At 47.1% G+C, this 13,222-nt stretch overlaps 1 protein-coding gene across 5 annotated transcripts in view; it reads right to left on the reverse strand.

Annotated features, from left to right (window-relative positions):
* LOC126581292 (protein numb) overlaps positions 1 to 13,014 on the reverse strand; it is an 18,686-nt gene extending 5,672 nt beyond the window's left edge. Inside the window, exon 1 of one of the 5 annotated variants that reach the window (XM_050244843.1) lies at positions 12,431 to 13,014. The gene's annotated coding sequence lies outside the window, so the exon portion shown is untranslated. Of the gene's footprint in view, positions 1 to 481; positions 839 to 9,316; positions 9,600 to 9,993; positions 10,018 to 12,430 lie in introns of those variants that run through there. The other 4 variants (XM_050244842.1, XM_050244841.1, XM_050244839.1 and 1 more) reach the window with 4 other exon arrangements.
* Between the last annotated feature and the right edge of the window lie 208 nt (positions 13,015 to 13,222).

The raw sequence follows: 13,222 nt of genomic DNA on the forward strand, positions 1-13,222 counted from the left end.
TACATTCAAGAACACCAAACGAGCCAGATGATATAGCCGCCAGAGCCCGCTATGACTAAGCTCGTTTTTTTCCTAAACACCCTCAACAGCAGCCAGAGCCACCAAGGGATCGATCACTTTGGGTAAGTTACTGTTGTCACCCTCAACTCAAACTCCAGAGATGTTGGTAGCAGGAAACGTGAAAATATTGTTTTACGGAAGCTAAAAAACTCCCCCACTTTTTGTCAACCAAGCATTCGTCTCTCTAAACGAGCGGTTTCCCCGACAGAAATGCACTTTTTAATGTGAGAAAATTAAATTCTAATCCACTTTAGGGGCACTTAAGTCGAGTGAGAAAGCGACAGGCTAACAAGACGCCACTGAAAACCGCCGCCTGCTGTGGTGGTGCACCGATGATGAAGGCCTGCTGCAGCGGTCCCTCGCCCATTTATCACAAGCATTATGGTGCGCCTTGGGGAAAAGATCTCATGTGATTTGTTACCACTCTTAGCCACCAGGACCGTCACCGACGAATATGTTCCGTCAGCTTACAGTTGTTTACGTTTTTTTTATGAAAACTAGAAAGGACGCGCAGCGCGATCAATCGAACGACGGAAAGTGGCGGGGGTAGCTTCTTTCGTTTCGATCACCAATTCCACATCACTAGCTACAAGGCGTTTTCCGCGAAAACGCAATCACGACCCTGACCTCCGTGCGCTCCAGTAGACCTCAATTCGCGAGTTTTAAGAAAACGGTTGGTGGCCCGCTAGTCATTATCGAGCTGCGCCAAGGGTTGTTCTTGTTCTTCGATCCACCAATACCAACAAAAACCCCTCCTCCGATGAAGCTGGGTACACACGAAGCGCAAACATGGCACACACGAAAAGTGTAATTTTCGAATTGATTTCGCTTCGTGCGAGCTATGGGGGATTCCTGCAGAATCCGTTCCTGCAATCCATTCTTTGTCCAGTTTCAAACGTAATTAGGATACTTTTACGGAAAAATGGATGATAAACGACTCAGCGAACACCAGGGTTAGCCAGGCCTGGCGACGAGGTTTCGCTGCGTGTAATCGAAGCCTAACGCACGTGTGGCTGTAACGGAAATCCACGCACCACGCACACTACCAAGCACGTTTAAAGGTGTGTGAGTATCGACACTTTTAACGGTAACAGCACCGGCGCCCCTCTACCTGAATTCCACACCTCTACCTTGGCTGTTTCAACGATCTTCCCGCGGGTCTGGGAAGAAAAAAACGATTGGCCATTTCTTAAACAAACTCTTGCATTAACTGGAGTTTTTCCAAAAATTAAGAATAAAAATGGTTTAGCAAATGCACCTCCATCGATGCACCATTTTCCAGGTTTCTTTGTAAAGCTAGTGGCCACAAATTATTGTGGCCAATACTCACGGCGCTCTTGTTAGAACGACCGCACCCTTTAGACAACTTATGTAATGTGCCGCCTGCTTTTGATGGATAAAAGGTTGCTTCCTTTATCGCTGTTACTTGGTTCTTAACAACGCCCAATCCTTCGGCTCGACCGCTTTGAAAAGATTGCATAAACCGCGCGGTCAATGCCAACATGCGTACCTCGGCAATGCATTGTTGCGGATGGAAGTGAGGGTTCGTAGGCAATCGCTAATCGCTGACTGGTCTAGACAGAATTGCTAGACACAATTGCACGCCATAGGATTTCCAGAAGGGCAGCGCATGTTACGAGACTACAACATTTCGCAATGCCATCGATGAGCTTGAGTTGGCGAGTTTCGTTGAACGATCAGCCCACGATCGATCAGTCTCGCCATAAAAACCGAAAACTGTCCTTTTGACCTTGTTGACCGGCGCTTGCTTAGGGTCATTAACTAGAAACAGAATAGATCATAAGAACATGGAACATTCGGAGTTCCCGTGTCGCTTCAAGCTAATGAAATCCAGGTACAGGAGACCATTGAAGCCTACTTTGTTGTAGTAGGCACTGAATAAAAGGATCAGTTGCATTTATGATCACTCAAGTCAAGCTGGAATTATTTGTATGCAAACAGTCATTGAGAACGCTTCGTTTTATGAAAATCTTTTACCATTTTAGTAAAGTCCTTTGGGCTTAAAGAGGGGTCTGGTCTGGGTCTGGGGTGTGGACACACATCCTGGCCATTTCTCGTGCTCAACACCCCCTTCAACAACACCGCTGCAGAGACGTAAACAGCGGCATTAGGAGTCGGTTAACCCACCTTCAACGTATTCAGTTCCCAGCGCACGGCTAACGAAGAAGGAAAGCGCTCATTGTTAAATCGTCTGCGCGAGATCGCGAGAGACCACGAGAACAATAGTTTGTCAAACAACAGAGTCAGTGCCCTCGTCCATGCACGCAGCAGTCGTAGTTCGCTTTCCTTCTTTTCTCGGGGTAAAGGTAAATTCGCACGAGAAACCCCCTCTAATTCCCACACGTACAACGGAGAGCTCTCTCATCCGAAGGAAAAGGTTCTTTGGATTTGAGAACAACATCTTTGGCTATCGCTTCAGCACAGCAGCTTTCCCCTTCGCTTTGCTTACCCGCGCGTCCATCCCAAACAGAACCGAATGCTTCCCTTCCGAGTTCTCCCTAGCAGAACCCCAGCAGGATGGTCTCAGTGAGAACCAAACTCGACGATGAAAATGGACGAACCCCGGGGTTCCCCTAGTGCTGCTGCTGGATTCGCTAATTTATGCTTGGGAAAAATTCACGCCACCCCGCGCACCATCCTTCCTCATTCCTATTGGTGGCCAGACTTTCGGCTGGTGCGACCTTTACTTTCTTCCCTGTTTTCTTTTTTGTGGACCAACTTGAATGCGTTTAACTCCAAATCATTGAGCCTTCCAGCTGATAATAGCTCATCTCGTAAAGTAAAAGTCGAAACAAGACAGCTACCTGAGGGTGATCATGGGAACAGAGTGATCTTCGATTTTATGAACTGATGAGCAGTTTTCACCCAAAGTCCGTCAATCTAATCGAACTGAAGGTTCTATCAACATCATCGTTCTGCGTTCGGTGATCGCGGCGATTTTCAAAGTACCACTACAAACACCACCAAACGGTGTGTTGTCCCGAATCCACCACTGTCACTGAACTCCGAAAACTGTGGCAGAGGTATATAACAAAGCCCCCGGACGATTGTGCGCCAGCCGTTCTGCTCGACGAACCGCATCACTCTTGATTCCCGAACGAACCGACGAATGTGACAGAGCTACGTCATCCGATAACAGGCGCCGCCGGCGGCGTCCGGCCACCTCGGCGGTGGGAAACTCCGTTTCCGCCGTACCGGCCAATGTCGCTTGCCGTAGTGTTGTCGCTTAATGATACCCCCCTCCCCTCGCCTGCCCCCTGGGTGCTCACCGAGTCGATCATTAGCGGTGCAATATGGTGCGCGCCGGTGATGCGCCTCTTCGCTTCGCTGATGCCATTTCTCATCGAATACAGGAAGAGAGCTTGTGGTGAATGAATGCATGAGGTCAAGCAAAAGTTTTACTTCAAGGCAATGCTGAGTTTGATGGAGATCAATTTAAAAACGTCTACAAGAAAGGACGCCAACATTAACCAACGATACTTTAACGCACTACAGGCTGTACGTGGTGACGGCAGCAAGAAGAATTCCTCCCCTTGGGAAATTTCGATTTTTCCCACCTCACCACCCAAACTAAGAACCACGACACATTTGCGCCAGAGCAGAGAAACAATATTAAAACCGAGCACGTGCCGTGGCGAGCGTTTCCGGATTTCCACATTCACGCCACAGAGGGCGATAAGAGTTGGAACCAGCCGACTGTAAGGCCGTATAATGTAGTATGCTGATGCCGCATGATGGCCACTGAGAGAAGTTTCGAGCCTGAGAACCATCGGCCCATAGTTGAGATACTTCAATCAAAGCTCAAGTAGCCTCTCGCCTGGGAATCGAAAGCAAATGTCACCATTGCTGGTGTCACCACTCTCCTCAACTGTAGGCGATTTTGTGGACCCTCTTTTTAATTGGAAAGAAATGATCATTCACCTCGTTAGTTCTGGATCGCCCCCGAACGTGCGATAAAAAAGGAAAACACCTCATTACCAATGCACTAGTTTTGTGGATTGATGACGGAAAGTAATGGAAAATTTGCCCCAAATACCGGAACCGCTACAACACCGCGGACTGCCTGCCTGTGTGCCATATGCCGTTGCCGGGTAGGATAAAGTAAGAAGGGATTCGGCCGTTTTCGGATGCACCAACCAAATAAATAAGCGTGGGAAATCATCGGTAAGTAAGGGTGCCTCGGCGTTTGTTGGCGCGAAACTTGCGAGAGTGCGATGGGCTAAGGCCTCGGCCGGTTGCGAGGAAGAAACCAAACGATACCACCAGGGGTGGAATTCAGGCAGCTTTTTTTTTCCTCATCCAGCTAATTATTGTAATCGTACAAATGTGTTGAAGCAGCCTATAAGTGCGTAGCGGTGAAAATGAGGGATTGGGAAAGCGACCCACACCGCTACTGCTTATCAGGGTACTAGAAAAAACGATAGCTAATCTTGTTAAGCTTAAGCATCATTGCACTTTGCTCTAGTGATTGCCGTGGTTCTGCCAATCGTACTACCTATTCTTTCTCTATTAATCGTGATATCATTACTGTACATAATTAATCTCGAAAAGATAGCAAATTGCCTGCTGGCTGGACGTTTGATTGTTTGGGAAATTGTCATGAGGCCAGAGATTAGAATAAATTCCGCGATGCCAATAATTTAGCTTATACCATAGTTAACTTTTTTTTGCATTTTCCTGTTTTCTGTACGATGAATCTTTAAACAATATTGTGTAAAATAATTGGATCGATCGGAGCATAAAAATTACTGGACCGATCTTTTAGTACTTTTAAGCTCTTAATTTTTTGACCAATGTTTTTTTTAAGTTAAGGGAAGATCGAATGGACTTGCTCCTGTTTTAACAGATTCTTTAATGATGAGCACAACTGTCCCCCACCCCCCCTCAGTCGACGATCAGTAAACGATCCTATAAATTGGATTAAACGATGAAATTGAGTAACTGTGCAAGGTTACTGGTTCGCTGATTGCAGTTGCTATCTGCAGTTTGACGGGCGACGTTAAACGAAAGCAATACTGGTCGCGACCCTGTGATGCAGTTACTTCCCACGGCGAGATATCGCCCTCCCCTTTAGTTACCACCAATCAATCACCGGTCACTAGGGCGCCACCATTTTCTCGTTGCCTTGGCGACGCGTCACCCCAATGTCACCCTCTGCTTTCTCTTACTCTTGGCAAAACAATCTGGATCTTCAATATTGCGTTCGTTGACCTTTTCAACCGATCAACCAACGGCAGATGAGAGCGTTTGGTCCTGGTGTGTTTCTAATTGTCTTTCCCCAATCGAGGACAATCCAACCGGAGGAACTAGGAGGCCGTGGCGAGGGGCTAGCGCGTGTAAGATGCTCCGGAAGTTATAAGGAAAATCCATCACCATTAGCAAAGGATCGTTGCTAGGCGACGCGACCATTATTTCCCTCTCTACCAGATGCGCAGCAGTGGGATGTTGATGTTTAGTTCTTAGCTTAGTGAATAATGGCCAACTACAGTCCAAAAGTTACCAAATCGATACACACCGCCCTGTCCTGTGTTTAGTCTGATGATCGGTAGGATACTTCTGTCCAATTACTTTTGGGTCAAACTAGCGGATGGTATTAGGTGCCGAAAGCCTGAGTCTCGGGGCATGGACCCTTTTGCATATCACGAACGACAAATCGAATTCCAAATTCATCCCATGCCCACAAGTTATGGAGAAAATGGAGAAACTAGCGGGGAGGGCTCAAGGTTTCGTCGGGTTCCGAATCAAGGGGTTTTATTGAACCGCATTCTCACGTGAATGCTGCGCACACCGGGTGGTCAATTCCACCCCATACACTGTCACATGTTGCTGCAGAGTACTGGACACCAGCGCAGATCCAACGGTCTAAGGGTAATAATGAGGCATTTATCGACACCGGTAAAGAATCGACCTTTAGCTTCCCTCTGATTGCTTCTCGTATACCTGTCGTGGCTATGATCCCCCCACTCAGTTATGCACAATCGGCGTCAACGATGAGTCAGAAGCCCCGTAAGCACCACCACCACCGTTACAAGGTGAATCATGGAGTGACTGTAAGTGGATCGTTGAATTTCTCAAATCTTCTTTCATCGATGCGTCTGATGAGTCATCGCACCGGTTCCAATGGTTGTTTGAAATCACCAACTCTACACCAATGGTGATCGTTTCATCCTTACCAGGATAGCTCTACAGAACGATTACTCGAACGATATAAATTGAGTTAATTAATCATACGCGTGATGCTGGACACCCTGGTACCACATACGATTGAATGTGCTTTACTACTCTCTATCCATTGTGGAGTGACCGTAATTAATTTAATTTTATCAAGGACAATTTCCATTAACCTATTGCCACTACATTTTGGGCGCATGAAAATGAAAGCGACCTATGTGGCTGTGTTTCGTCGTGCATTGGACCGTGTGTTTCACAATTCCTGGCGTGACTCCCGTCAGCTGTGCAACCAGAACCCATCTCCAATGGTACCACTTCCGCTCTCTTCCAGTCGCAAAGGACGCAGGAGAAGCAGATGTTCCACGTTTGTCCTGCTCTGCTCTTTGCTCCTTGTTTCCTGCTCCTTTTGTCGTTTCTCTGTGCCTACATTATTAGTACGGCTGTCGTTCTGCAATGCTATGGTCCGTAACTGAGATGATTGTCGGGAAAAGTCGAAGACAAATGTGTAAAACCCATTCCGAGTCTATCAGATGTATTGCATAAGTAGCGGTCGATTCAATTCCGCCCACTTTGCGTCATCTTCAGGGAAGGAAAAGCAAACAAAACTGACATTAAAGCGATTAACAAACATTACCTACCAACCCGCTTGATCATGTTAATAACATCAAAGAATATCTGTGCAGACATGACCGAGGGATGAATGTTCAATATCGAAAAATGTATGACATTCAATTTTGCAACTTAGTTCATGTTCATTAAGATGAATTATGTTTCTAGAAGATAGTTAAAATCTGCGCCACATGAGCCGGTGAAAAAGAGGTTTTGCTTTTAGTATTGCCAACTGCACACCTCAATGACGCAGCAGACACGCTACACTCCTTGTCCGGACACCTTTACTTTTGATCACACGTCCGGGGGAATTTCGAGACGAAGAGAACTGACCCAACAACAAACTGGTTTCTCCGCAACCTCACGGCCGAAGAGAGCAACATTCCAGGTCTCGCGTAATGATCAACCACACAGCCAGGCCTTGTCTCCAGGCAGGCGTACGCTCGTGATCGTGGGATGGATGTTGGGTAGAAGAAAAAAAAACCCGCAGCGGAATCTCTTCGCCTTTGACGACTCTCCTCCGTCTCGCGATCTCTCGAGCGTATGTGTTCGTAGTGCTCGAATGGCCACACACTACTCGCTCTCTTTTCTTCAATGATATTGAGAAAGATAATGTATAGCGGACACTCAGCTAAACTTTTCCACCGCTTGATCGTAAAGATCATTCACATGTCACTACTAAAAGACCGTCACAATCCCTTCAGCGGGACACTAGGACTAGAGAGACTAAGATTGATTGCTTAATGCACGATCTTGAGGTGATACAAGACAAGTCTCCTTCGTAACCTTGGTAGGAGTGCTTGCAACACCACTGCTGGCACTAATTTGCCAAAAAAAGATCTGCTCTTCCTCAACCATCTTCAGCAGTTTATGGCTCCAATACAGTCTCCTCCTTCCCTCAGGACGGCTTCATGATGGTTCGCCTTCACACCATCATCATAGTATTTACACAGAACGCTTGTAAATGCTGCTGGCAGGAGGAAGAGGAGTATGTTGCGCATTGCGCACTACTCGTACTCTTTCACGGCTGCCCGAGTGTGGACTAGATTCAGGCATCAAATTGGCACTGCACGATGCAGCGCACCTCATATTATAAGGGGTTATCAAAGTACACATGTGCAAGATATCACTAGCTCGTGCGGCCATTCCGTGATTATGAAGCCCGTTTGTTATCGTACGACGGATACACTAGTGAGATGTCCTTATATACCGGAGATACAGCATGGGAAATAGTAAAGCTTATTGTGAAGAAGCTGGATACGACGAGATGCTGTTTGAGCCGGAATGATGTTTGGACAGGGCGAGGTCGACACGGTGCTGATAGGGATAAAATTTACAATGATACCCACACGGTGCTAATGCGGCTCACTGCGTAAAGCAATGTGGCACATACGTTAACCACCGATAAGACTTAGGAGCGGAAACCTGAACCCACACCCAGTATTCCTGATTAGACGGAAGTCCATCAAGAAGCCGAGGATCATGGGGCATTTAAAAGGATGACCGCCAGGTAACCAGGCAACAGCGGAATCAAAGTAACCTGAGGCTCGAAGGGGATTCGTGGCGGCAATCTCTTTCCGTTTAGTTTAAATGAGAAAATTTACATTTCAATTCCATCAAAAGGCTTATGGAAAGAATACCGAAAAATCTATTCCGTTCCATTCGTTACAAAGAGATAACGTTTTAAGTAAGGGCACAGAATCCCAGTAGCATCAGTCGGGAAGAGTTTTCTTTTGCAATCCATCAAAGAAGATTACGGTTCAGAAAATCCGATCCGAGTCGTTACCAGCTTCCATCCCACGGAACTCAGAATGGGTCTTCTAAAGGCCCAAACGAAAGAACCTCTCTTACCCGATGCAATCCCCGAGAGGTTCCATTTGAGTTCGCCCAGAATCATACTCAACACAAACACGACAGCCAACAACAAAGTCGATCTTGGCTCGGTAACCGGTTTGACCGCTACGGCAGTTAAGGGAAAAAGCTTGCTCAAGATCGGCTGCTGTCTTTGTCGTTGTCTGGTCTGATCGTTCGATCGCTGGAAAGGTTGCTGAGATTTCGTTCTGGACTCGAAAGGCTTGTTGAAAGGCAGGCTATGGGTTGTCATAGCACGAACGCAAATGAGATGATGACTCGCAGAGTTCGACCGATCGATCGATGGCTGGGCAGAGATGAGTGGTGCATTCGGGAAATGGCAAATTGACCGGATGTGTAAGGTAACTTCGGTACACGTACACACGTAATGCTAGGGTTGGCAGTTTGTGGTTTGCTGGATGGAATTCACGTGAAGATCACTATTACATCTCGGCTCGGCTGCCGATCATTCGGCACTGTTCGGAACCGGGCGGGGCATCGAACTTTTTGCAACAGGTTTTCGTTGCATCGACATTAACACAAATCCGCTTGCATTCCTTCAACTGGCACACTAATTTCCGGACGGATGCCATGATGCAGTTACCTTGGCGGAGGATCGCATTCACGAGGTCGACGATTATTTCGAAAAAAAAATGCACAGCAACGACTGTGTGCGATCTTGAGTAATCCACTTGTGGGCACAGAAATCACGCGCAATCTTTCCGCACTTTTGAGGGTTCGCTGCCTACATCGATCATGTTTAACGTCGGATCACCAGATCGCCCGGACACCATTCACGCACAGACACACGGCACGCTGGGCACCATGGCGCTTCCGTAAATCACCAGCGAATAGTTCAAAGACGATGATGCCAGTACCGTTTTGCCAGAGCGTTTAAAAGAAATTGAAAAAATGATTTGAACCCCGCACGCAAACGCTATGGACGCTGTCGAGCGCCACGCACACTAAGCTAGGTTTCAGTTAGGTCTACACAAAGCGAAAAATGAGCGCAATCTGAGCTACAACCCTGATCTTCGCTATTGGTTTAGAACTGGGGTCAGTTTCAGGGCTCCACTTTTTCAAAAATCGGTTTTTGAAAAAATGAACTCCTGGAACCGCAGGCCCGTAAACGATAAGGCCCTCTCGCTCACTCTAAGCCGAGTTCCGGTAGGAGTGTGCGAGATAGAATCCGCCCTGTTGCAACGGCTTATTTTCCCTCAACGGTCAACAAATCGTGGCTCCGAGAAACCTTCTTTGTGGTTCATGCCGAGGCCGTAGCACCTGTGGTCTAGTCGCTGACCGCTGAAAAACCGGCCCGGGAGCGACTCCGGGTCACCGGGTGTCGGCTCTTTTATTTGGGGGGCAGGCGGGTCAGGCGGATAGATAACACTCCGAACGCGAAGACACCGTACCCGCCGGCTGCTGCGTCGCCGTTCCCTTCCCGGCCAGCCTCTCGTACGTTCGATCGGCACCGAGGCACGGCCAACAGGTTGGACGCGCGATGGCAATGCCCCTCCCCCTCCCCCTAACGTTCTGTCGGGTTCAGATTCTGCCGGTGACCACCACGAGGGAGAGGGGGACCAAACGGTCGAACGGCACCGGGCCGCAGTTGCAAAACTGGTAGCCGAAAAATCGACACAGGTAGCTCAACAGAAGGCCAAGAAGGCTATTGCAGTCGCCGACGTTGCCCTTGGTTGGTACGGCAATATTGGCATAGGTAAGAGGTCGTTAGTAAAATGAATCGCACCCCAGGACGACGAGTGTTGCGGTGGTGGATCGGTTTTATCTTCCGCCTTTGGCGAGGGTAACTGGCTTCCGCGCAAGGAGGGAGTGACGGGTTTGCACAATTAGTAAATTTTAATTGGTGTTTCTAGCGATCCAAATCAACGAAAAAAAAACGGTCAGCGGAATAGTAAATTTTGTTTGGTGTATCACTTACTTCCATTTACTTTCGCCTCAGGAGTAGCGTGATAAGTAGTAGTAGATCACTTTGCACACGCTTCTGATTTTTTGCTGGAGTGCGCGTGAACTGCATTACGTTGCTACGTTAAAAACTGCTTCCGTTTACCTCGTTTCCCGTTTTCTCTGTTTTCCCTTCAGTCCGGAAACGTCCATTTTTGGTAAATTTCGTGATTTTTGGTGATTTTTTTTGGGATTTAGCGCGCAATCCAACTTGAATTTTGCGTCTGTTGTCCAAACATTTTATGTAAAAACTTTCCTAAAATTTTAATAACTCCTGATTTAAGCGTGTGAAATCAACAGTTACCATCCCGGCGGTCTTCAAGTCGAACCTAAAGTCGGTTTGTGCATAAATCATCGCGAAACATTCATCCCTTGTACTCTGGAAGATATTTACAGTACAGTGTACTGTAAACTTTACAGAATCTTCTTCTAAAACTACGCCTTGATAGCCAACTCTCGCGATGCCATACGATGCAAACTGAAAAGCACGGTTAGAGAGCACGTAATATATTAGTATCTCGGGAGAATATGAATAAAATATACCCCACCTTCCTGCCGGTTTCTGGAAGACGTTGCAGAAAATATTCTGTTGGCGCCCCAAAACTGTCACAAAGACGGCGGTCATAAAGAGGATTCCATTGATAAGATAAATCAACAATCTCGTCCACGAGCAGCAAATAACATTGTCACCCATGGAAACACTCTTCAGACGAACCTCAAATTTGCGAGCGATATCAGAAGCAAAAGTGCAGGCTGCAGCTGCATCTTCGAGATATTCTCTGTACTTGTGATATGTTGCTTTCTTGTCGCAACAAAATTGGGAATTTGCTCTTCAGCAAAATTCGTGTAAAATGTTCACGACCTTTGCGAGAGATGAAAACACCACGCGATGTTCGGCGTTATTGAGGCATGAAAAGATTATGAACAAAAAACTCTTTTCCGGCGTATCACATGTTGCTGCCCCATTCACTTGGTCACGCACTTTTGAGCACGCTTTGACGATTGGTTGGTTAGCTAGCTAGCTGCCTTGTTGGCTGGCTGGTCGGCTGGATGTTTGCAAAATCCGATACCGCACGGGCATAGTATTCCACTGCTTCAACTACAAATCTGCTGTTTCCAAGCAACTTGCGCATTTGTCTTTCGAAACGAACCGTTCACATGGGAGTGGGACTCAACGCCCTTGCTTGGAGCATTCATTGTGCCAAAAGCTGCTGCTCCCTCGTAAGTAGGCTATGAACAAATGGGTGCGACGATGTTGTGTTTCCAAAGAGATCGTCTTGCTGGTCCAAGTAGCTGTAACCCAAAACGGAACCCCCGACGCCCAACAAGGCGGACTGCTCCGAATGCAATCCGCGAGGCTGGCTGGCTGGCGAATGCAACTAAGAATCGCGTACGCGGTTGCACAATTTGTGTGACAAGTTAACTTGCCAAGTAATCCGTTTGAGCGTTGTTGGAAGTCGCTGGATAAATGGTATGCGGCACTCGAATATTTAGCAACAGATTAAAGCGTTTCATCGATTTCCTTCACGGTCGATTTGTTGAACAAAATGTTTGTTGATAAATTTGTAAACAATCGTCCAAAATTACTACACTTCTTACTCGGTTCTTCCGAGTTACATAATTTACTATGACCCACAATGACCGCGCACGACTTTTAGAGTATCGTTTAGCATCGGCGGGGCCCCAACAATCTTGGCAATCCGTCCCGGTGTATCCTCTGTTACTTTGCACCTTTAGTAAAGATTCCAACACTCACCTGGTCTAGCTTAATAAAACTGGAACGAAGTTCGTGACTCGCCGTTTATGACTCACGGTATCGTCCTGTTCCGTGAATCGATTCTTCGATAACAGTTGAATGGAATGGGGCACGGAGTGCATCTGGCCACCGAACAATATTCGGGAATTGTGGCACTGTTACCGATACAGATGGGGTTTCACAAAGCGACCCCTCCGATGTCACTGATTACAACACACGCTTTGGGCCGAGAGCTATCGCGTTATCACGCGGAATATGGAAGGCCATTCGATCACAAGTCGTGGAACGCAAGTGGAATTCTGGTTTACACCACTTTCGAGGCTCAGAAGCTTCTATCTGGTCCTTCTCACGAGCACCTTCAATGCAACCATGCTCAACAGAAGAGCTGCATGCTATACACGAGACCAACACTGAATGGCCCACAGAGTCAAGTGTAAATTAAACGCACAAGTTTCACTTTTTCCGTTTTCTCCATTCACGAGGAGGTGGGATTCATTCAATCTCGCCGCTTTTCACTTGATGGAGCTCTTCTTTTGATTTTCCCATGGGCGCTCCACGATTTGTGTTTTTCACGTGCACTTTGCCTCACATCTCCAGCACGAAGAAGATTGCACGAGCGGGCTTAATCGATACTCGTAACGATACTCGTTCGGAAGGTAGTAGTAAGCTCGCATGGAAACCACTACTTTCATCACTCGCAAAATTGGGTTGTTTGAAAAGTTTGATGATTTCACTACCAATTTACTCAACCATCCTGCAAATTTGCTTTGCTTTTTTAAAAGAAAAGGGCTG

This window comes from Anopheles aquasalis, chromosome 2, assembly GCF_943734665.1.
Source record: "Anopheles aquasalis chromosome 2, idAnoAquaMG_Q_19, whole genome shotgun sequence".
In the NCBI taxonomy this organism is placed as follows: Eukaryota; Metazoa; Arthropoda; class Insecta; order Diptera; family Culicidae; genus Anopheles; species Anopheles aquasalis.